Source organism: Pithys albifrons, chromosome 4 (assembly GCF_047495875.1).
Source record: "Pithys albifrons albifrons isolate INPA30051 chromosome 4, PitAlb_v1, whole genome shotgun sequence".
NCBI classification, from domain to species: domain Eukaryota; kingdom Metazoa; phylum Chordata; class Aves; order Passeriformes; family Thamnophilidae; genus Pithys; species Pithys albifrons.
Genome location: NC_092461.1, coordinates 213,162 through 236,208, shown reverse-complemented (window position 1 = coordinate 236,208; position 23,047 = coordinate 213,162).

Here is a 23,047-nt window from a genome sequence, read left to right as displayed (position 1 = left end):
TCACCCACTGCTGGTGTCACAGTGCATCCCCTGGCAGAGCAATCTGGGCATGGCCATCACTGTGCAGTGCCAGGTGTGTCACCCACTGCTGGTGTCACAGTGCATCCCCTGGCAGAGCAATCTGGGCACGGCCATCACTGTGCAGTGCCAGGTGTGTCCCCCACTGCTGGTGTCACAGTGTATCCCCTGGCAGAGCAATCTGGGCACGGCCATCACTGTGCAGTGCCAGGTGTGTCACCCACTGCTGATGTCACAGTGCATCCCCTGGCACCGGCCTGGCAGCAGCTCAGTGTGCACACACAGCTCAGGGCAGGGGCAAATGCCACCTCTCAGGGGCTGCCACCCAGGAACTGACTCACTGTAACCACCAATTCTGCCATGGGAATATTTTTTTACAAAATTGTGTATGTCCTTGGCAGAAAAAACGTGTCAAGGCAAAACTTCCATCTCCCAACAGCTCAAGACATGCCTGTGGATTTCCCTTCCATGACTGCCTGGGAAGCCTCTCCACTGGGATTTTCCTGTGGTTTGTGCTAGACCCATAATGCTCCCAAAGGAGTCACCTCAAATCAAAAATCCCCTTGGGTCTATCATCCTTAACAATAAAGAGCACATCAAGAAGTGAGATAAAAAGCCATAATAAATCTATAATTATAAGGTAAAAAACCAATAAGTTGTTAAAATGGAAACTAGTTTTTCTTCTTTTTTTTAACATGACAACATAATAGCAAAGGACCAGCACTGTTACTCTGAAGGGCTGTCCCAGCTCAGAATAAGACAGTAAATCTTTGTGCACATTTTAATATTAATTAAACAATTAAGCTGTTGTCTCTTAAAAGGAAGAATATTTTCTTTTATAATCTCTGTGTGTATTTAAGCCAAACTGCAGCATCTCACATTTGAAAAGTGCTGGCCAAGACAAAACCCCCAATTGTTGGTCTCTGGTCCCAGGGAAATAGACAGGGACAGAAACATGGTCTGCACTGAAGCCAAAAGGATTTGTTTGGTCATTTTAATTTCCTAACTACTTTTGGTTTCAAATGCTATTGGCAGATGCTGCCAAGCTCTGCACACCCAAAACGGGACTGACTTTTGTTTGATTTGTTTAGGGATAAATTGTTCAGTACCCTCAGTTCTTATTTATTACTGTTTGCTTCTGCAATAGAAAGCTCAGAGGCAAGTAAATCAAAGTATCCAGATGGAGGAGAAAAACCATTCACTCAAGAAAAGGAGTTCAGCTTCAGTTTTCCCAAGAAGGTTTTCTAAAGATGAAGGAACAGAATGTTTATGACAAACGTCTCATCAGTGCCCCTTTCGATGTGCCACCCTCGTGGAGCAAAGACACAATGTCAGAGAGGAAGGGAAGCTCCTGCAGACCCCCCTGTCCCGGGGAGCCACCCGTGCCCCGGACTGGGGCACCCAGCAGGGCCTCCCAGCCCAGAAAGGAGGCACCAAAACAGAGGTGTCTCTGCCAGGGCTGGGAGAGCAGCACACTGAGCTGAGCATGTTTGCTTTGGGAAATCTGTTTTTGCCTGTTAAGCAGAGCACTGCTCACACATTAATAGAAAGATGAGCCTAATGTTCATTGCCTCATGTGGTTTTGTGTGTCCCAGGAATACTCTACCACAGTCTACAACTGCAAGGCTCCATCTGGCTGCTCAATTTGAGCCCAATGACAACTGATTGTTATGCAAAAACAATTGATTAGATTTTTATGTCCCTCAACAAGCTGACTCAATTACACTGAGTATAATTTTTCTTTTTTTCTTTGTAGCTTACAGTTTATTTTATTGTTTTCCAGTTCTGGCACTGAAGTCTGTGAATATCAAATGACCTTGCCAAGGGGAAGCTCCACCACTCTGGGAGCCTGATGTGCTGTGAAAGGCTTTGGAGTCTGGGCAGCAACTCTGCCAAAGCTCAGCTGATTATGCAGCACTCAGACAGAATTTCTGAGTGGTCCTGTTAACCTCCTCTCCAAAACAATTGGAAGATAAATATTATTAATTAATTCAAGTTGCTAACTGTTCATCTGTTCACATCCACTTTCAGAGCTCTGCTTTTGGGATGGGTCAGGCCAGCCCTGCTCATCCCCATCTTGCACAGACTGGCAACAGGGTCCAGGGCAAAGGGGCAGGCAGGAGCTGTGACCTCCCCAGGCCTGTCAGCTGAAGGGCAAACAAAGCTCAGGCCTCACACTGAGGAAAGGTGACACAGGACAAGCACTCCCCACAGGACAGCCGCTGTTCCTGCTCTCAGCTTCAATCATGCTGGCAAAGCCCCCACTTCACCAAAGGTTAGAGGGGTAACAGTACTGGTATCACCACCTTTCACACATAGTGATACCCCTCAAACCAGAGTATTTTGCTGCAGAACACAGTCGAAATTTAATTTCTCCACCATATGAAGAACTGCAATACTTAAGTAATACCATTCAGCACCATCATCTGCCATCTGATGGTGCACAGAAAGTGGGCAATTCCATCTCGCCTCGGGTGGCTAATGGGCCATTTCAGATTTCAGGCATTATCTGCTAATAACACTGCCTGCATCTGAGTGTGTTATCAGAATTATTAACCATAAAGAGCGGGGGGAAGGGGAAAACAAACAGGGAGGGAGAAGGGTTGTCTTTAATTCTCTAATTTTGAAGCTATATAAGATCAGTTCGTTGTTCCTCATGAGTTAACCCTTATAGACCGAGTGCTGGCACTGCTGCAGATCCAACCCAGTTCAAACTGTCTGGTTTTCATCATTGCTATTTGAGTGAGTCTGTCTCAGAGCAGTGAGACTTGCCTGGAAACACAACATGCAAGTGAACACGGCTCTGACAACAGACACTGAGCAATCTGCCACGACAAGCCAGGGTTCTGCTGATAACTTGCTAAAAACTGTGATCAGTGGCTAGGGTCCATTACTCTGCTTTAATTCTCTTGCTTTCCAACTCTTCTTGGGATGTGGATATTCATGAACAGAATGATGAGACAGAAGCCAGATGAAATATTGTTCTTACAGTCATAAATGCCAAACTTTAGGGCCACAATGATATACAGGATTGGAGAGTGGAGAAATGGCCTTTGGGAATAGGGTCCTTGTCAAAGTGGCACTGGAGGGCACTGTTTGCTTCTGTGGCCTGGGTGAAATACATAAAGGTAATCCTATTACAATATACAGTTACAAATACTAATAAAAATACTGATACTATTACTAGTACAATAGCTCTTTTTACCAGTTTCACATCCTCCATTTCTGTGCCCACAGCAGAAATGGTGGAGCACCAATACAGCATTAGGCTTTTCAGATTTGTGTGTGCTTCAGTGCATGGGAGGAACATCAAAGGTGTATCTCCCTGGAACACGGAACAGAAAGTCCAGTAGATATAGAAAATTTAAGAGATGAAACACCGTGCTGCAGAAATTGGTATTAAGCCTTATAGAAGTCTTCACTTTTCTCCCTTTGCTCTGATTCTCTGATACTGGTATTTCTCAAAGGTCAAGGCTCAGAGACATTAAACATGCTTTTAATTGTTGGTTTATTCTGAAAATAATTCCCTAACCTTCTGTAGGAAAAGCTTCAGAAATAGTGAGGCGAATTTACAGTTCAGGCCCAGACACAAGAGAGCATAAAAAGGCCTTTCTCATGATTCCAGTGCAATTCCATGTGAGGCTGCTCCTTGCAGCTCTCACAGGTCACTGGGTGACACAAGGACTACAACACATGAGAGTTGAGCGCCGTGTAAAACCCACATTCAACAGAGTTCCATAAAAATGCAGTTAGCAGAATTCCATAAAAACCAGAGAATAAAAAGGAAAGGCAGTTAAAACCATGTCTTTGTGGAATTACCTGGAGGCAAACAGTTGTCCCCTTGAGCAACCACCGTGGATCACCTGGAGCCACCGGCAAGGCCTGCCCAGCCCAGCAGCTGCCCAGCCAGCTGCAAAACATCTGGGGCTGGGGCTTGCTGCAAACAGCTGCATTGCTCTGGAAAAGGATGAGTTTAAGAATTCAGATGTCATCAATGCCCTTTTCTCTATGCACACACAGTTATCTCGTGACTGATATTTTACAACTGGGAAAGCAAGAACGAGCTGGTGCCCTGTGCAGTGCTGCAAGTGGCTGTGAAGAGGATGCATTTCAGGGGCTCAGGCACTGACAGCCAACACAGGCTGCTTTTGTTGAACACGGTTCCCAAGGTGGAGACACCTCTAATGAATTTTACAGGTATTTTAATTTTGGCTCTTAGGAAAATGGTATCTGGGTGCCAGTTGCAGCTCACCAGAAGAGTTCAGTGGTGAAGCACAGCTGCTCATTCCCAAATGCCCAGGTATTTGTATTCTCCTGATACAGTTCTCACCATTACAGTTTAAAGGAAGCAGCTGGTTTAGCTTTTCACACATTTCCCAAGCAGCAGGAAATACAAAGTGTGTACTTTATTTTTTTTTAAATCTATCTGCTTCCTTCCCTCCTCCCTTGAAATCTTTCTCCACCTTGTTCTTGCTTCTGTCACTTGGCTGTACAACAGAACAGTGAGAAAATGATCCATCTCTGTAAAGACTGTTTGTTATAAACTTCATACCTTTTTGAACTGCAGTCTCTTTTTCTTAAAGGCCTTATTTGTCTTTAATTAAGAAGAAAGGATGTGGATGATGCATAGCTGGCTCCCTCTGATCTTTACAGTTTGATCCCATCCATTCAAATACAAATGTTCTTTCTAGTTCACTCAGACACCAAATCAATGTGACAGATCCAAAGTCCACTGCAGTGCTCGTTTGTTTGTGGGATCCTCGTTTTCCTTTCTGTAAAGAATGTGTTGAGAAAGTGATACTGAAACAGTTGGGCCTCAAGACTTCAGGATTTAAAACAGAGCACAGCAAGGTGATACCTGTTGTGGGTAATTCAGGGTGCTTTGCAACGTAAGGGCAGTATTACACTAGGAAAGCATCAGACTCAGACAGAGAAATCCCAGGAGGAATTACCTGAAGCTGCCCCTCCCTCCAGCCGGGAGGGCAGTGCCATGGAGGGCAGTGCTCACCCCCAGGGGATGAGCAGCTCTAACACAGGCAGTGCTCACCCCCAGGGGATGAGCAGCCCTAACACAGGCAGTGCTCACACCCAGGGGATGAGCAGCTCTAACACAGGCAGTGCTCACCCCCAGGGGATGAGCAGCCCTAACACAGGCAGTGCTCACCCCCAGGGGATGAGCAGCCCTAACACAGGCAGTGCTCACCCCCAGAGGATGAGCAGCCCTAGCACAGGCAGTGCCATGGAGGGCAGTGCTCACCCCCAGGGGATGAGCAGCCCTAACACAGGCAGTGCCATGGAGGGCAGTGCTCACCCCCAGGGGATGAGCAGCCCTAACACAGGCAGTGCCATGGAGGGCAGTGCTCACACCCAGGGGATGAGCAGCCCTAACACAGGCAGTGCTCACCCCCAGAGGATGAGCAGCCCTAGCACAGGCAGTGCCATGGAGGGCAGTGCTCACACCCAGGGGATGAGCAGCCCTAGCACAGGCAGTGCCATGGAGGGCAGTGCTCACCCCCAGAGGATGAGCAGCCCTAACACAGGCAGTGCTCACCCCCAGGGGATGAGCAGCCCTAGCACAGGCAGTGCCATGGAGGGCAGTGCTCACACCCAGGGGATGAGCAGCCCTAGCACAGGCAGTGCCATGGAGGGCAGTGCTCACACCCAGAGGATGAGCAGCCCTAACACAGGCAGTGCTCACCCCCAGGGGATGAGCAGCCCTAACACAGGCAGTGCTCACCCCCAGAGGATGAGCAACCCTAACACATCCTCACTGTGTCTGTGTCTGACTCTCCATGCTATGGCTCACTCCATATTCTCAACCAGTCCCATTTACCGTTGCACTCTCTTTTCAGAATGAATTTACAGCTTCCTTCCTACCCCAGATGATTATAATCCTCTCAGAGACAATGTCTTTTCTGATTGTTTGAAAATTCTCCAGTGAGTTTGGTAACCCAAGACGAAATGGCATTTCCCTGTCTCCTGCTGGCCTTCCCAGCCCTCCTGCTCTGCAGCTTTCCATGCTCAGCTCTCAGCACTCCTCCCTAAGCTGGTGCTGGTAATCTGCTCCACTCAGCCTGTGATGTTCAGCACCCCAGGGCAGATCACACTGGAACACAAGGGAGCTGGTGTGCCATCAGCTGAAGATATTTTGCATGTTTACCCACTTTCTCTTGGAAAAAATATTTTCTTCTGATTGCTTAGTGTCTTCTTCATATTGCAAGTCCCCTTTATGTCACAGTCATTTATGAAATCCCTGCTGGAGAATTCCATCTTAAAAATTAGCCAGCTGGGGACTGGAATAGTTAGGAAATAATAACATTACAATGCAATAATGTGCTAATAGTGCCATTACAGCTCTGTAATTCCTACTGTTCTCATATCCATGGCCTGCTATATGCTGATTTTTCCTTGCACTAAAGGAATTGCTATAGCAACATACCTTCAAACACATGTGATTAATACTTCATATGCCCATGACTGACTGGATATTTGTTCTAGGCATAGCATATTGAAAAACAAGATGGAATACCTGCCACAAATCCATAGAACAGAAACTGATTTATACTGGGAGAAAAATAAATCATAAATTGAATAAGAACAAGTTGAAAATACAATTTCATAGATTCAGAATACAGGCAGGTTGATAAAATATACTGCAATGCTTTGATGTCTATGGTATCTCTAAAGAACTCAGAATATCTCAAGCCATTGTAGTGTTGTTATATATTAAAAAAAGTTATTTTTTCCTCATAGGAAAATAACTTCATCAATTTTTCAGCTGTACATAGATTCCTCAGCCCAGCAGCCAGATTCTTCCTCAGACCCTGGGGGAGATAAGGCTGCCTGAGTTTGGGAAACAAAGAAGTGGTCACAGTTTGCAAATTTAACCCCAGGCCTCCAGTGAAGGAGATGTAAGTCTGAGCTTCCTCTTGACTACAGCTCGCCTGGTATCATCTAGGATTGTGCACACCTGACTAGAGCTGCTGTTCCTGGTCAGAACAGACAATTAGCAGCATGTTTGGTAAGAGATAAGGATACAGAATAGGCCATTAACCACATGGGACTATAGCTCTGGAGGCTGATAAACTCACATTCAGCAGTCCCCCAGTCTGCACGATGCTCTCATGGCAGAAGCTCCTGGTGCCCCAAAGCAAAAGCACCGGCTGTCCCCAGAGCAGGGACTGTGCCAGCCCCTGAGGAGCAGAGCCCTGCAGGGCTGGGGCACTGTCACAGCCAACTGCCCTGCCAGGAGCTGCAGGAGCAGTGCTGGCACATCCAGCAGGAGCCCCACACACCACTAACACGGACCTTAAGCCTTTCCAACAGGGCAGTGTGTGAGAGCGCTCACCTTGCAAAGGTGAATTCCCCTGTGTGCAGGGCCAGGGAAGGGCACGGGGCAGGGCAGGTCTGTGCACCACCCAGCTCTCTGCACCTCTGACACCAGAAAGAACAGCTTATAGGGAGCATCACTGATACTGCAGAGGCTCCTTGGCATTTCTACAGCTGGGATTATTTTTCTGCCTCCAATTTCTTGATGCTGCATGTGGGGCTCACGTTCAGTCCCCTGAACTCTGTTAACCTGATGGGGAGTGTGGACACAACTCATCTCCATCTGTGATAAATACACCTTTGAGGCACTGGGTAAGAGAAACACCTCAGACAGTCTGTCTGAGCTGACACTAACAGAGTCACTTGGGTTGGCTCCTTTCCTGAGAGACTGGGATTTTTAAAGGCATTGTCTCCCCATGGCAATCTCAGTGTCAAGGTAAGGCACTCTCAGTGCCTTCCCACTTTATAGGGATGAGCATCCCAAACATTCCTAGACATCCCTGACCAGTTAGACAGGCAGGTAGCTGCATGGATGAGTCTGATTTCTGGCTGCTTATAAACAGCTGCTTGTTCTTTCATCTGAATAGCCACTTCTTATGCCCAAGGTCTCAGATCATTTAACAAACCTCAGTTTACTCTGTTTTGGTGTGTTTTGGGCTTACAGCCTCTTGTAGGCTTTCTGGTTTGGCACATCATTAGGCAAGGCTGATGTTAAAAATGGCCCTAGCTTCTTAGAGTCAAAATTTTTAAACTCTGATTATAAAACCTTTAAGGTTCAGCCAGCCTCTCAGTATCACACTGTCCCTTGACGTGCCTCAGTTTCTCTCCTGGCAATGCTAACTCAGGGTTTCAAGGAACTGCCTACACAGCCTCTATCTTTCATTGGGAGCATCTCCTCAAGCAGCTCCTCCAGGCATTTTTCCAAGACTATGAAGCCAACTCACACCAATTCTTTTGAGAAAGAAGTGGGGGGGAAAAAAAGCAAAATCCCCACCTTATTTTCTTAAATAAAGAAAACTAGATAGTCTGACAACTGTCACTTGAAATGAATGAAGTGCATTTGTGAGAACAGATGGAAGCCCAGGCCACAATGAATGACAGGCAGCAGCCAACCGTGATGGCAGGCAAAGGAATTAACTGTATTGCTGGGTGAACTTTTATAGAATGGTCCAAGCCTTCCTCAGCCACCACTGCACACTTCATTAGTACACACCAAACTTACCCCAAGAGCTTCTCCAGCACTGACCTTTACTGAGTGTTGACTGCCAGTTCCTCCTGAACTGGGGGAGCAAAGGGAAGAACGGGTAACAGGCAGGGGGCAAACAGTAAAATCTCACTGTCCCCTCTGCAAGCCACTGCCTCTTCCCACCCCACATCTTGCCCCGTCCATCCCTGTTGTGCAATCCAAGAGGGGGAGCAACGACAGCTCCACCCTGTCCTTTCGAGGTCGCAGCCTTTAAAGCCACACTGACAAGGGTCTCTTTCCCTTTTTCCCCAAGAACAAAAAGGGCCTGAGGGAGGTGGAGCCGCAGGGATTGGCTCGTCAGAGATACCTTGCATGAAGAATACCAACACATCTCTTCTCTGCAGGTATTTTACCACAATGCTATTTTACAACATTCCCAGCCAGCTGCCTGTTCCCCCCGTGTGTCTGAGTGCTGCCTAAGCCCTGCCCACACACAGTGATCAATGACAGCAGGGCTTTGGCACAGCTCCCCAGACACACACGTGCCTTTGCCACTGTCCCTGGACCTGTAGGGAAGATTAAGACATGCTGTACTGAGGCAGGGGGTTTTTAGATGGGTTCTTCTGCACTGTTCATATGTGGAGATTTCCTTTTATCTTAATTCTGTCTTTGTGCTAATTGAATAAGCAAACTCAAGGCTCATAAAGCTTTAAATTGGTCAAGATGAACAGAGTGTTTGGTTTGGATTGCTTATGAGAAAGACATTTGATAAGAAAGACCTTACTCCTGAAAAATAAATTAGATTTATAAGGCCAGATTTGAACCTGCAAAGCAATGTCTTTGAGAAACCTTCATGTTTCATAGCTGCAAGGACAGAGCCTCTTCACTGCCTCACTCCAACACGTGCTGATGGGTACTCTGCACAGATTCTGGTTCTCTTCTGATGAGATTCTTGTAAAAGACAGACCAAGACATGTCTGTCTTGCACAAATCATGATTTCTTCCACTCATGCCAGGTTATATGCAAATAGCACAGCAGAATAACACCCACACACTGTTTCAATAGCATATTGTGGAGTGTGGCAATTCTGAAAATCCAGGGGATTTCTGAAGGGCAAAGTAAAACAAGAATATAAAATAAGATTAGAAAATAAAAATAGAAAATCCAGCAGGTTTGGGTCACTCCTCTCCCACAAAGTCATGGAAGTATCATTTTTATTGAAAAGAAAGTCTTTGATCCATGTCTTTGATGCACTGTACACTTCCCTTCACAGACTCTGCTGCTGCACTGTGTTTTCAAAGAATAATATTCACTTTGAGTTCTCCTTGCTTCAGAAAGTCCACCCCCACTGACACTTGTACTGTGCTCATGGAGAAAATATCAGTGTTCTGTACTGTATTTTTTCCTGGTATTCTTATATCATGAAGTGGCATTTCGTAGCAATGGGTTTCATTTGGGTCCCACTTGTGCCTCATGGCAGGTATGAATTTCCTAAAGGTGCAGGAAACTACCAGTCTTGCCAGAATAAGACGTTTACCAAAATTTTACAAATTACAGCAACAAAATTAAAATCCTATTTTAATTTCTCCTGGGAGAAATTTCAGGGTGCAGAAGCTCAGAAGCTCCAGGGGCAGCATTTCAGGGTGCAGAAGCTCCAGGGGGCAGCATTTCAGGGTGCAGAAGCTCAGAAGCTCCAGGGGCAGCATTTCAGGGTGCAGAAGCTCAGAAGCTCCAGGGGCAGCATTTCAGGGTGCAGAAGCTCAGAAGCTCCAGGGGCAGCATTTCAGGGTGCAGAAGCTCAGAAGCTCCAGGGGGCAGCATTTCAGGGTGCAGAAGCTCCAGGGGGCAGCATTTCAGGGTGCAGAAGCTCCAGGGGGCAGCATTTCAGGGTGCAGAAGCTCCAGGGGCAGCATTTCAGGGTGCAGAAGCTCCAGGGGGCAGCATTTCAGGGTGCAGAAGCTCAGAAGCTCCAGGGGGCAGCATTTCAGGGTGCAGAAGCTCTGCACCATCACACCTCACCCAAGGTACGTAACAAAGCACTGCAGTGACTCCACTGAGCACTGCGCTGCTCCCTTGCACACAAACATCTTCTCCTAAAAATCTGGACACACAGCAAGTCTCCAGGCTGACTTGAGCCTGTGTTTGAAAACAGGATCCCTCTTCAAAAGAAGGTGCTATGAGAAAGTGGCCTGATACATATTTGTTTTTAAAATGGAGCAGCGTAACAACAAACATTACCAACAGATCTTGTAGGAATTAGAGATCTCTAGTGAAGCTGTGTGGATAAAGGCTTGGTAGAGTTTAATTGAGGATTTCAATTCTCTAATTTCTGGTTCAGCTGTTTTCATAAGCTGCTCTCTGATAAGCAGCCAAAATGCCAGTTACCTAAAGCACCATTAGGTAAAAAAGCCCTAACCTTCCCATTCTCCCCACAACAAAGCCCCTTCTGTAGAGTCTCTCTAGTTTTAAGCTATGGAGTCTATCAAGAACACATTTTGTCTTTGGCTAGCTCCTGGAAAAATGCTATATATAGGAGGGTAATATTATGTGGGTTTATGACTACATTATTTTATCCATGTTTCACTTCATCTCTTTGGGATTCATCCATCTATCTATGTTTTGTTGCCATTGGACCCTGCACCCTCCATTGTTTACCAGAGTAATTAGATCAAATCATAATTCAGATTTACTGGAGCTCTTACAACTCATTCAGTGGGTTCCCAAAGAGTCTTGGAAAGTGAACAAGTTCATATTTTGCCTTTTCCTTTCCCACCAAGGCATGGGCAAACTGCCTGTCAGACTCCTGGTGCTGCACTAACCCAGGGTTTGGCACAAAGGGGTTTGGCAGCTGACCACAATCTCCCTTCCCTACATGCCAGTTAGACTGGGCGGGCTCGGGCACTGCTCAGTTTGCCCAGATGAGTAGAAAGCACTGAATTGCAGTTTAGGATTTACATAAAGCAGGTCTCTGGCAAAGCTGCACATCTTTTCAGCAAGACTTCTCTTGGGAAGCAGAATTTTAGAAAAATATCTTGAAACTTGAGTTATGTAAAATAAAGAAAGATTACTGTCCAATAGCTGGTTCATCAAAAGCATCAGTCATACCCAAAGTGATCTGTAATGAGCTGTGTGCTGATTAAAATAAAACAGTAAATTTGAACTTCTTGGTTCATATTTTATCCTCTACATCTTAATACACTGCCAGTTGAATATCCTGGTGACTCTGAGCGGGTCAGCTGCACAGGGCCTGTGTCTCACTCCTCCAAACCAAAGCCATGGCACTCCATCTCCAGCACACTGGAAACAGCCCACTCACACTGTCATTGGCACTGTGCCTCCCTGGCATTTCCCTGGCCACTCACACTGCCATTGGGATTGTGGCTCCCTGGCATTGCCCTGCTGGGCATTTCCCTGCCCACTCACACTGCCCTTGGGATTGCAGCTCCCTGGCATTGCCCTGCTGGGCATTTCCCTGCCCACTCACACTGCCATTGGGATTGTGGCTCCCTGGCTTTTTCCTGCTGGGCATTTCCCTGCCCACTCACACTGCCATTGGGATTGTGGCTCCCTGGCACTTCCCTGCTGGGCATTTCCCTGCCCACTCACACTGTCATTGGGATTGTGGCTCCCTGGCATTTCCCTGCCCACTCACACTGCCCCTGGCACTGCAGCTCCCTGTTTTCCTGCTGGGCATTTCCCTGCCCACTCACACTGCCATTGGGATTGCAGCTCCCTGGCATTGCCCTGCTGGGCATTTCCCTGCCCACTCACACTGCCATTGGGATTGTGGCTCCCTGGCATTGCCCTGCCCACTCACACTGCCATTGGGATTGTGGCTCCCTGGCATTTCCCTGCCCACTCACACTGCCATTGGGATTGTGGCTCCCTGGCATTTCCCTGCTGGGCATTTCCCTGTCCACTCACACTGCCATTGGGATTGTGGCTCCCTGGCATTGCCCTGCTGGGCATTTCCCTGCCCACTCACACTGCCATTGGGATTGTGGCTCCCTGGCATTGCCCTGCTGGGCATTTCCCTGCCCACTCACACTGCCACTGGGATTGTGGCTCCCTGGCATTGCCCTGCCCACTCACACTGCCCCTGGCACTGCAGCTCCCTGTTTTCCTGCAGGCAGAGCAGGGTTTGCCCAGAGCTGTGTGCTGGCTCCCTGCTGCCATGTGGCAGTTCTCCTGCCTTGGCTGGCAGACTGTGCTCAGCACAGGACAACCAGTGCACAGGTCACAGCAGAGCAGGAGCTGCAGAGATAGCAAGCTGTAAATGCAAAGCTGACCAGCAATAAACAAAAAACTAGCCAAGGTAGCTCAGTCAGATTAGAAAAAACAACGAAAACAAAATGCAGAAGTCAGAATGAAGCAGCAACTGTACCTCTGCAATGGGTTGATGGCATATATTCATGTTCTGAGGTACTTTTTCCCCATTTCCAGGAAAGACAGTGACAGGCCACAGAGTCTCAACCAAGTGCTGAACAACCAGAAAATTACAATGGAGTTGTACTCCTTGTATTTCCTTACTGTTTCCTTGGACTGGCAAAAAGTGCTCCATTTCAGACACATTGCTGAAATGAACCACAAAACACAGCAGAGACAACAGGGTGAGAAAGTAGAAGGGAAGGGAGAGGAGAGAACTGTGGGCTGGGAATGCACTGCAGGCCCAGGTAAGTGTGCTGTTAGCATTCCTGGCCTGGGTGTGCACGTGGCCAGGGAGCTTTCCGATGTACTGGTGCTTTGGTAAGCAAAACTTTTGATAGAATTGGCCTAGAACTGAACATCAGTTGAGCAATGAACCTCTTCTGGTTTTCCTCAGATCAACACAGCCGTGAGCTGATGTGGAAGCAGCACTTACCCAAGGCCCCGAGTGGCAGAGCTGACCCAGCAGTGCCTGGAGGGCAGGGCAGAGCCTGCCCTGGCCAGCAGGGCTGGCCCCACAGCAGCTCCGCTCCTTCTCAGCACACGACAACAGGCTCTTCAAAGAATCAGAACAGCTGGACTCTGCAATGGAAAGTAAAACCAAATCAGACACATGCAGATTTCTAGGACACATGTGCTTTTCCCATAAGCAAAAACTAGAACATTCATGCAAATCTGGATTTTGCTCTCCCCTTACTCTAATAATGCTTATACTAATAATGCCTCCATTTAAATTTTTTAGCCTTTTCTCAAGAAACATCACTATGATATCTAGCACTATGCTAAATGAGATGATACAAAAAGCAGTGTTCACACAATGTATTTCTCACCCACAATTCACAAGAAGAAATTAGTCTCCTGTGGGACCCATCCCTCCCACACCCACCCAAAGGAACACCCTGAGGAATGACTGCCATGCCCTGCTGCCCTCAGGGGACACTCACCCTCCAAAGGAACACCCTGAGGAATGACTGCCATGCCCTGCTGCCCTCAGGGGATGCTCACCCTCCAAAGGAACACCCTGAGGAATGACTGCCATGCCCTGCTGCCCTCAGGGGATGCTCACCCTCCAAAGGAACACCCTGAGGAATGACTGCCATGCCCTGCTGCCCTCAGGGGACACTCACCCTCCAAAGGAACACCCTGAGGAATGACTGCCATGCCCTGCTGCCCTCAGGGGACACTCACCCTCCAAAGGAACACCCTGAGGAATGACTGCCATGCCCTGCTGCCCTCAGGGGACACTCACCCTCCAAAGGAACACCCTGAGGAATGACTGCCATGCCCTGCTGCCCTCAGGGGACACTCACCCTCCAAAGGAACACCCTGAGGAATGACTGCCATGCCCTGCTGCCCTCAGGGGATGCTCACCATGCACGTCAGGCTCCCACTGCCACCCCCAGTGCCATCCCCAGCAGCCACGAGGGCACAGCAATCAAGCTGCTTTCAGTATGGCAGGGGAAAGGAATTAAAGAGACTCAATTTGTCCACAGCAGTGCTTGGCACAACCAGGATTTCACGTAGGGAATTACCCAGAATCAACATGATTTGGCACCATCAGGAAGGTAACAAAGACCCTAAACAGAGGCTGAGCTCAGTCTTGTGTCATTGCTGCCTTAAGCTGAGTCAAATTAGACACTTGTTGGGATGAAACTTTGTGTCAAAATATGTAACACTGGTTTTGAATAAACAAATTCCTTCTTCAGATAAATTTTCATTACACTGAAATATTAATATACCACTCCACTGTGCCCACACAACTGCCTATTTCTAATTATTTGTACACATAAACAATATCTGTAGGCACCAGAGTGTGATATGGAACTGTAGGAACCCCTTTAGATGATTATTAACATAAACGTTAATGTAGATTTACAGGGATTTTTTAGATAATGGAAATGTTTCTTTTGTGCTTCTGAGGACACCAGGTATTGTTTGCATGATTATGTATCAGCTTGCAGTTTTCTAAAACAGAATCCAATCAAAAGAAAGTCCCAAATGTAAGTTCATTGTAAATACAAGAAGACGTAAACAATACTAGGGAAAAGAGCCCAGGCTCAGGACACAATTTTCCTGCAATCTAAGCCTCTTCTTCTAAACTATTTTTTAGCAAAATGAAGTTCATTTTTCTTTTGTTTGCACAGATACTTCTCTTTTTCTTTCTTGTGAAATGTAAGTTCTTAGACTATGCTCTTCTGACTCAGCAGGTGTCTGTGTCGTATTCCAGGAGCAATGCTCCCTCTCAGTGACTTCTTTGTACCTTCTTTAATATGGCACAGGGCTGGTGCTCCCTGCCCGTGGGCCTCAGTGCCAGGGCTGGGCTGCTGGGCTTGCAGAGCTGCTGGGCTGGGCTCACACAGCTGCTGGGCTGGGCTCACTGCTGTCCCCTGGGCTCACTGCTGTCCCCTGGGCTCACTGCTGTCCCCTGGGCTCACACAGCTGCTGTCCCCTGGGCTCACTGCTGTCCCCTGGGCTCACTGCTGTCCCTTGGGCTCTCTGCTGTCCCCTGAGCTCACTGCTGTCCCCTGGGCTCACTGCTGTCCCCTGGGCTCACAGAGCTGCTGTCCCCTGGGTTCACTGCTGTCCCCCTGGGTTCACTGCTGTCCCCTGGGCTCACACAGCTGCTGTCCCCTGGGCTCACTGCTGTCCCCTGGGCTCACTGCTGTCCCCTGGGCTCACACAGCTGCTGTCCCCTGGGCTCACTGCTGTCCCCTGGGCTCACACAGCTGCTGTCCCCTGGGCTCACTGCTGTCCCCTGGGCTCACACAGCTGCTGTCCCCTGGGCTCACTGCTGTCCCCTGGGCTCACACAGCTGCTGTCCCCTGGGCTCACTGCTGTCCCCTGGGCTCACTGCTGTCCCTTGGGCTCACTGCTGTCCCCTGGGCTCACTGCTGTCCCCTGGGCTCACTGCTGTCCCCTGGGCTCACACAGCTGCTGTCCCCTGGGCTCACTGCTGTCCCCCTGGGCTCACTGCTGTCCCCCTGGGCTCACACAGCTGCTGTCCCCCTGGGCTCACTGCTGTCCCCCTGGGCTCACACAGCTGCTGTCCCCTGGGCTCACTGCTGTCCCCTGGGCTCACTGCTGTCCCCTGGGCTCACACAGCTGCTGTCCCCCTGGGCTCACTGCTGTCCCCCTGGGCTCACACAGCTGCTGTCCCTGGGCTCACTGCTGTCCCCCTGGGCTCACACAGCTGCTGTCCCCCTGGGCTCACTGCTGTCCCCCTGGGCTCACTGCTGTCCCCTGGGCTCACTGCTGTCCCCTGGGCTCACTGCTGTCCCCTGGGCTCACACAGCTGCTGTCCCCCTGGGCTCACTGCTGTCCCCTGGGCTCACACAGCTGCTGTCCCCTGGGCTCACTGCTGTCCCCTGGGCTCACTGCTGTCCCCTGGGCTCACACAGCTGCTGTCCCTGGGCTCACTGCTGTCCCCTGGGCTCACTGCTGTCCCCTGGGCTCACTGCTGTCCCCTGGGCTCACACAGCTGCTGTCCCTGGGCTCACTGCTGTCCCCTGGGCTCACACAGCTGCTGTCCCCTGGGCTCACTGCTGTCCCCTGGGCTCACACAGCTGCTGTCCCCTGGGCTCACTGCTGTCCCCCTGGGCTCACTGCTGTCCCTAAGCTCACACCCCAGCAGCAAGGAGCAGGGAGGGGACAGCAAGGTGACATGGAAGCACAGGAACAAGGCTCCAGGGAGACCCGTAACTAAAGCCTGAGAGCACCCTCTGATACAGAGCTGGCCCCTCCCAATATATTCTGCACAGAATGATACCATCTATTTCTTTCCCCATTTCCTACCTCCCTTTGTTTATTTTCTTGCTTACAGGACTTGCCAGGACCCCTTACTGTGCTTCATTCCTATTACACTTTCCAGTTTAGTTGCTTTAGTAGCAAGAAGATTTCTTTACTTTTTTTCCTATTTTTTTCCCAGTAAAATAGTCTAGGGTATTTTTATTCCTTCACACTTGATAGTAATTTTCTGCAGTCTCCTCAGGCCTCTGTGGCCATTTACAATGATTAGCAGTTTGCCAAAGGTAATGAGTTTCTATCTTTTCCTTCTCCCCCTCTCTCTTTCCCTCTCCACTCCTTTTACTTGGCACAGCCTTTCAGTTATTCAAAATAAACAGACAACTGCATAATTAACAACCTTCATGCCAAAAAGAAAATATAATTGAGCCTTCTAAATAGTAAGGAAAGAGAGGGAGAGCTTGATAAGTATCGTTACATTTTCTTTCAAGTCAGGGGGTTGGGATTACTTTTCTCCCCCATTTAATTTCTGTTTAGGAACAAAAGATTTTTGTGTTTGCAAGAAAGAGTAGATGAGTGATTTTAGATTTGCATTTTCTTTTCACTAGAGCCTGGCACTTCATTGGAAATAAAAAAAAAACAGAAATTTCCATCTTACAAATGAAAACATCTGTTTAAGTAAAAAGCCACTTGAGAAAAAAAAATATTATTTTTCCAAAGCAGGACTGAAATATCCAGAGGACAGTAGAAACTCCTCTTTGGTGACCAAGGGAATGGCTGGAGCTGTGCCAGGGCAGGGGCAGCACCCAGGGAATGGCTGGAGCAGGGACAGCACCCAGGAAAGGGTTGGAGCTGTGCCAGGGCAGGGAGAGGGCACAGGGAAGGGCTGGAGCAGGGACAGCACCCAGGAAAGGGCTGGAGCTGTGCCAGGGTAGGGACAGGGCACAGGGAAGGGCTGGAGCTGTGCCAGGGCAGGGGCAGCACCCAGGGAATGGCTGGAGCTGTGCCAGGGCAGGGACAGCTCCCAGGGCATGGCTGGAGCTGTGCCAGGGCAGGGACAGGGCACAGGGAATGGCTGGAGCAGGGACAGCACCCAGGGCATGGCTGGAGCTGTGCCAGGGCAGGGACAGCACTCAGGGCATGGCTGGAGCTGTGCCAGGGCAGGGTCAGGTGGGATCCCAGTAAAAGGTCCTTCCCCCAGAGGGTGGGGGGCACTGACCAGGTTCCCCAGGGCAGTGGGCACAGCCCCAAGGCTGCCAGAGCTCCAGGAGGGCTGGGATGATGCTCTGGGGCCCCGGGTGACTCTGGGCATGTCCTGTGAGGCAGGAGCAGGGCGGGGGATACAAGGCACTGCAGCCTCTGGTGGCACAGAGTGCCAGGGCACAGGCAGCACCTGCACACCCTGCACGGGTCCTGGGCCATGCCCTGTCCCCTGGGCCACACCGTGCCTGGGGTCTGCCATCTGCTACCCACATCAGATGGTGACAGCCAGTGTGGTTCTCAATAACCCAGTATTTACTCAATTTTTCTTTCAGTAAGCTCTGCTGGTTTTACATTGTATTTGATACTGCAGACTTTTTCTTAAGAAAATGGTATTTTTAAAGGTCCCATGAACGTTTTGGAAAAACATAGTTGCTTTATCTTTCACTTGAAGACCTGCCAAGGACTGCAGGTCCTCTGTTCTGCTGCTCCTCCAGAAGCCCAAGTGAAGCAGAAGATACACTGAAATCTCATACAAGAGCTGTGCTTGGGGGTGGCTTATGGGTTAGCCCAAGGCCAAGGCCTGTGCCAAGAGGCAGCCTGGATTGATCCAGCCAATTTAGGAACAAACTCTCAGTTTTCTGGACACAAGTCATGCTCATGTTCCAGCCTGAGGGCCAGGAGCAATCCCCAAGCTATTCTATTTACAAGTAAAAATGTAGCCCGGGAGACACTGTCCTAAGAATCCCTAGTTGGCCCCAGCATACTTTGTTAATTGTTGTTATTATTTCTGGCCTCTCTTCTCCTAATAGCAGACTGACAGTATTCCTTACAATAACAAAGTCGTTGAATTTGACCCAACGGGAACATTAATCGGGAGATGCTGCAAAGCTGCTTTTGTTTGTCAGCGCACAGGGCCGGGGCAGCCCCAGGCCCTTCCCCACTGTTTGTGGCTCCCTCAGTTCACTCCCAGCCTCCCCAGTTCCCCTTGTGGCGCTGCAGTGTTTTGGCAGAGCTCACACCTCAGTCAGGGTCTGGCCTGGCTCGTGTCACGCTCCCACTTGACACACCTGTGTGTGCTTGAGCCCCACAGAAACACAGACTCAGCACCCTGTAAAGGAATCCTGTTGGGATGGCCCACGTGCAAGCCTGTTGTCATCAGCCTTACCTTCCCGGGGGGAAGGAGGTCTGACTGACACTGCATGAGCTTCCCACTCTCTTGCTGATTTCTCTCGATACCTTATTTTAAACTCTTTGTAGCTGAATATAGGCCAAACCTGGGACACCTCAGCTGCTCACACAGAAACAACTCACTGAGTTCCAACTGTGAGCCTCAGTCAGTCAAACTGCACAGGAAATGGAAAAGAAAGTGGTGTGTGTTTTCAGCAGGACCTCCAGGTGGAAGGGAGCCACATTCCCCATGGCACAGTGCTGGCCAGTAGGGTTAAAAGAGGTCCAGTTTGCTCAGTGCTACAGTACCTTTGCACGAGAAAAATAATACTGTCATTTAAATAACTCCATTTGGGAGTTTAGCACCTCAAAAAATAAAAGGACATTTTCTTTTGAAGTCTTTCCTGCCAAGCATGAGTAAAACAACAGATCTGCACTCAGACTCTGGCCCAAGGGTGTTCATTAAAACAACTAACCAATGAAATGCTGAGGAAAGCATTACACAGCTTAGAGCCTGGTGTAGGATCAGCTGAATGACAAATACAGCAGTGCTGGCTGAGCAATGGCCAAACATCTCTGCCTACCAGGAGATAATGAGCTCACTCAAGGAGAGTGAGTGTGTGAGAAGAGCTTTCTGAAGAAACACATCACAATTTAATTGCCAATTTGTTATTACTAATCCTAAGGCTTTGGATTTCCATCCCCAGCTTTCCTTTTCCTTCCCTTAGTCTCAGCATAGCCTGTGCTGCAGCAAATACATGGGAGGGAGCTCAAAGGAAACAGCAAACAGTGCCTGGAGAGAGGTGGCAGAGTGCACTACAACCATCACCACTTGCCCTCAGACAACACAGTGTGTGTAGGAATGGTAAGACATTTCAGTAACAACTATTCTTTGGGGGCTTATTTTCTTTTAGGCTTTTTTAATGCTAAACCTTGGCCAATGCATTTTAAACCTTATGGATGCCAAGTGACAAAATGTCTTCAGTTTTTAGCACACACTCTTAGTAATCATACCAACATTTCTGTATTAGTATACACAGGATTGGCAGTGTACTCAATTTTGCATGGAACAAATAGCTCACATTAGCAGTCTGCCTTGAAATTCCTGCCATGGAGGCAGCCAGATTAATCAAATGCATCTTTCTGGGCAATCAGCACTAACAGCAATGAAGGAACCTGCTGCTGACCTGCAGCAATGAGAAGTCACTCCAAGTTTGGCAGTAGGAATCACCCAGAGCTGCTCCATGGTGCTGTGATTGGGAAATGCAGCCAATGCCACCAGTGTTCATCTCAGTCTGATAAATGTCCCTTGCTTCCTTCCCTGCCACTCCACATAATGCTGAGGTTTGGTTGGTTTCTTTCTGGTTTGGTGTTTTTAATAAGATTTTCAGCATAGTGTTTCAACCAACTGATGGGCTGCTGTGTGACTTAATTCTTCCACAACATTATGTAGATATTTTAGCCAGTTACCCAGAAGCAAGAAGCATCCATTTGGTTTCAAAATCTAAACGTGTCTATTAGATCAGACCAACTCAAAACATGTCTGGGGCAGGGGAAGCAAACGCCATCTACAAGAGAACTGTCTCTGATTTTGCAAGAATTACTTTTAAATAAAAAACAAAACAAAGAAGCTTTTCACTGGAAAATTCCCAGCTAACTCTAGCACTGACAGATTGTGACTTCTGAGAAAAAGCCAAAACCAAACACAAAGACGTAGAGCCTGGAAAACTTGTCTTGCAAGGAAAAATTGAAAAAGCTGAGGGCAAACATTTGACAAAGATGGAAAGGCAAATAGATGTTTAAACATATTTGAAGTGCATAAACATGGAGCTTGGAGATAATTTCTGCAGTCAGACACATGGTGTCACAGAACAGATTAAGGAGACTTGAAGTCCTGGAGCAGCCTAACAGGAGAGTAAGGCAGAGACACAGGGCACATTTTTATGAGTGACATCTATTCTAATAATAGCAGTTAAAAAATGGAAAAGGTCAAAAGTACACTGCCTTAATGTTTGGGACTTAGGAGAGAAAAGCAGAAAATAAATTAAACAAATGGAAAGAGTAAAGAACACAGTTGATTTTATACAGGAAATACAGTAAAATACAAAATATCCTACATCCACCCTGGTAAGGAAATGTGCTGAACAACCTAACAGAGCACGTTCTGATGTTTCATTTCTGTAACTGTCCAGAGACAGTGCAAGGAGCCTGGACAGCCTGCAGGGGACACCACAGACACAGAGAAGGTCCTGCTGTCAGGCACTCAGTCACCACTGGGGACAATCATTTAAACCACAACCACAACGTTCTTCAGATAAAGCTCTAGGAAAAGACACAAGCAAGAGCTAAAACCAGCAACAGTAGCCAGGAAAAGGAATGTGGGATTGACACCAAGAACAGTCCCTTCAGCAGTTTGAACTCTGACAAAGGTCTCAGTCAGACACAAAATGTGCAGCACGTTTGTTGTGAAGAGACATGGAGGGAAACCTTTGTTTTCCCTTCTTTTCTCCTCATTAATTAATAACAGTGATGCATCTCACCTGAGCCAAGCAAAGGAAAAACCAAGAGAAATAACATCTTGTACTCAGAGGCTCTGAAATGATGGCCAGTTATGGAAGGCTTCCATTTCCAAGGGAAAAGAGAATTTTACATCTAACAATACTAAGGATACAACAGAGATTCACAACCCTCAGAATTAAGATTCCTTTTTATTCATCACAGGATCAAAAGTTTCGAGAAGCTGGCTATGCAAAACTTGCCTGAAAACTTAAATAGAAAAATTCTATAAGTCACAAATAATGAAGAACCATAAATTGCAGGATTAATACCAATATGCACTTTTACCTCAGATGGCAAGCAGCCAGTTTTGGAATGCATGAAGATAAAGTCACTCACTAAAGAAAAGTCTTTAAAACATACATAAACCATAAAGGCCCCCAAAGAACCAAGGTCTCCAAATCAGGAACCAGAAGTGGGAATACTTTCAGTAGTGCAGAGAGAATGTGTTCAAGGGCAGGTTGGACAGGGCTCGTCTAGTGGGGGGTGTCCCTGCCCAGGGCAGGGACGTTGGAACAAGATGAGCTTCAAGGCCTCTCCAACCCAAACCATCCTCTGGTTCTCTTTGTTCAAAGTGCCTGGAGCCTACAGCCCAGCAAGGGAGCAAGGAGCCCCAAAGAGGTACAGGTAAGGGAGGAGATGGAGCCAAAGACACCGAGGTTCAGTTGTGTCCCCTGCAGGGCTGCTGAGGGGCATTGGTGGCTTCACTGCTGATCTGACATAGTGGCCAAACTTCCCCACAACTGTTATGGAGATAAAAGAGAAAAATATTTCTATGCACTTATCATGTTAGCTTTGCTTCAGATTAGGTCTCTGAGTGTTACTGTTACAGGGCCAGACCACAATGGTCACACAATCTATACATAATCTGGCTGGGCAGAGTTCAGAAAAAAACAGATCTGGAATTAATTTTTTTCAGTCTTGAGTGAGCTTGAGAAGTTTAAAAAGCAAACTAAAGCCACCCAAACCCTTTTCACGTGCATATGTGCTCCAGGGAGCTGTGGCAAGCAGAGGGTTCCTGGGGGATGACACTGCTAAGGTGCCCTGCTGTGTTTGGGGGTCCCCACCCAGGCCCCGGGGCCAGCAGCACAAACACGGAGTGCCTGTTCTCAGCGGCAGCGGCTCAGCCCTCCTGCCGTGCGGTGCCTCTGGCTCCGGGGAAGGGAGGGAAGGAAAGGAAAGCGGCCCTGCCGTGTGGTGCCTCTGGCTCCGGGGAAGGGAGGGAAGGAAAGGAAAGCGGCCCTGCCGTGTCCATCAGTCAGTGAGACAGCGAACTGAGGCAGGAGCAGAAGTTGTTTGGGACTGTCTAGCAAGTGACAACTGCTTGACTGGCAGAGAGCCACGATGAGCATGCTGTGCCTTTAGAATTGGTGTCCATCTTCAGCCTGCAATATATTCAAATCAGGCTGCAGAAAAAGCTG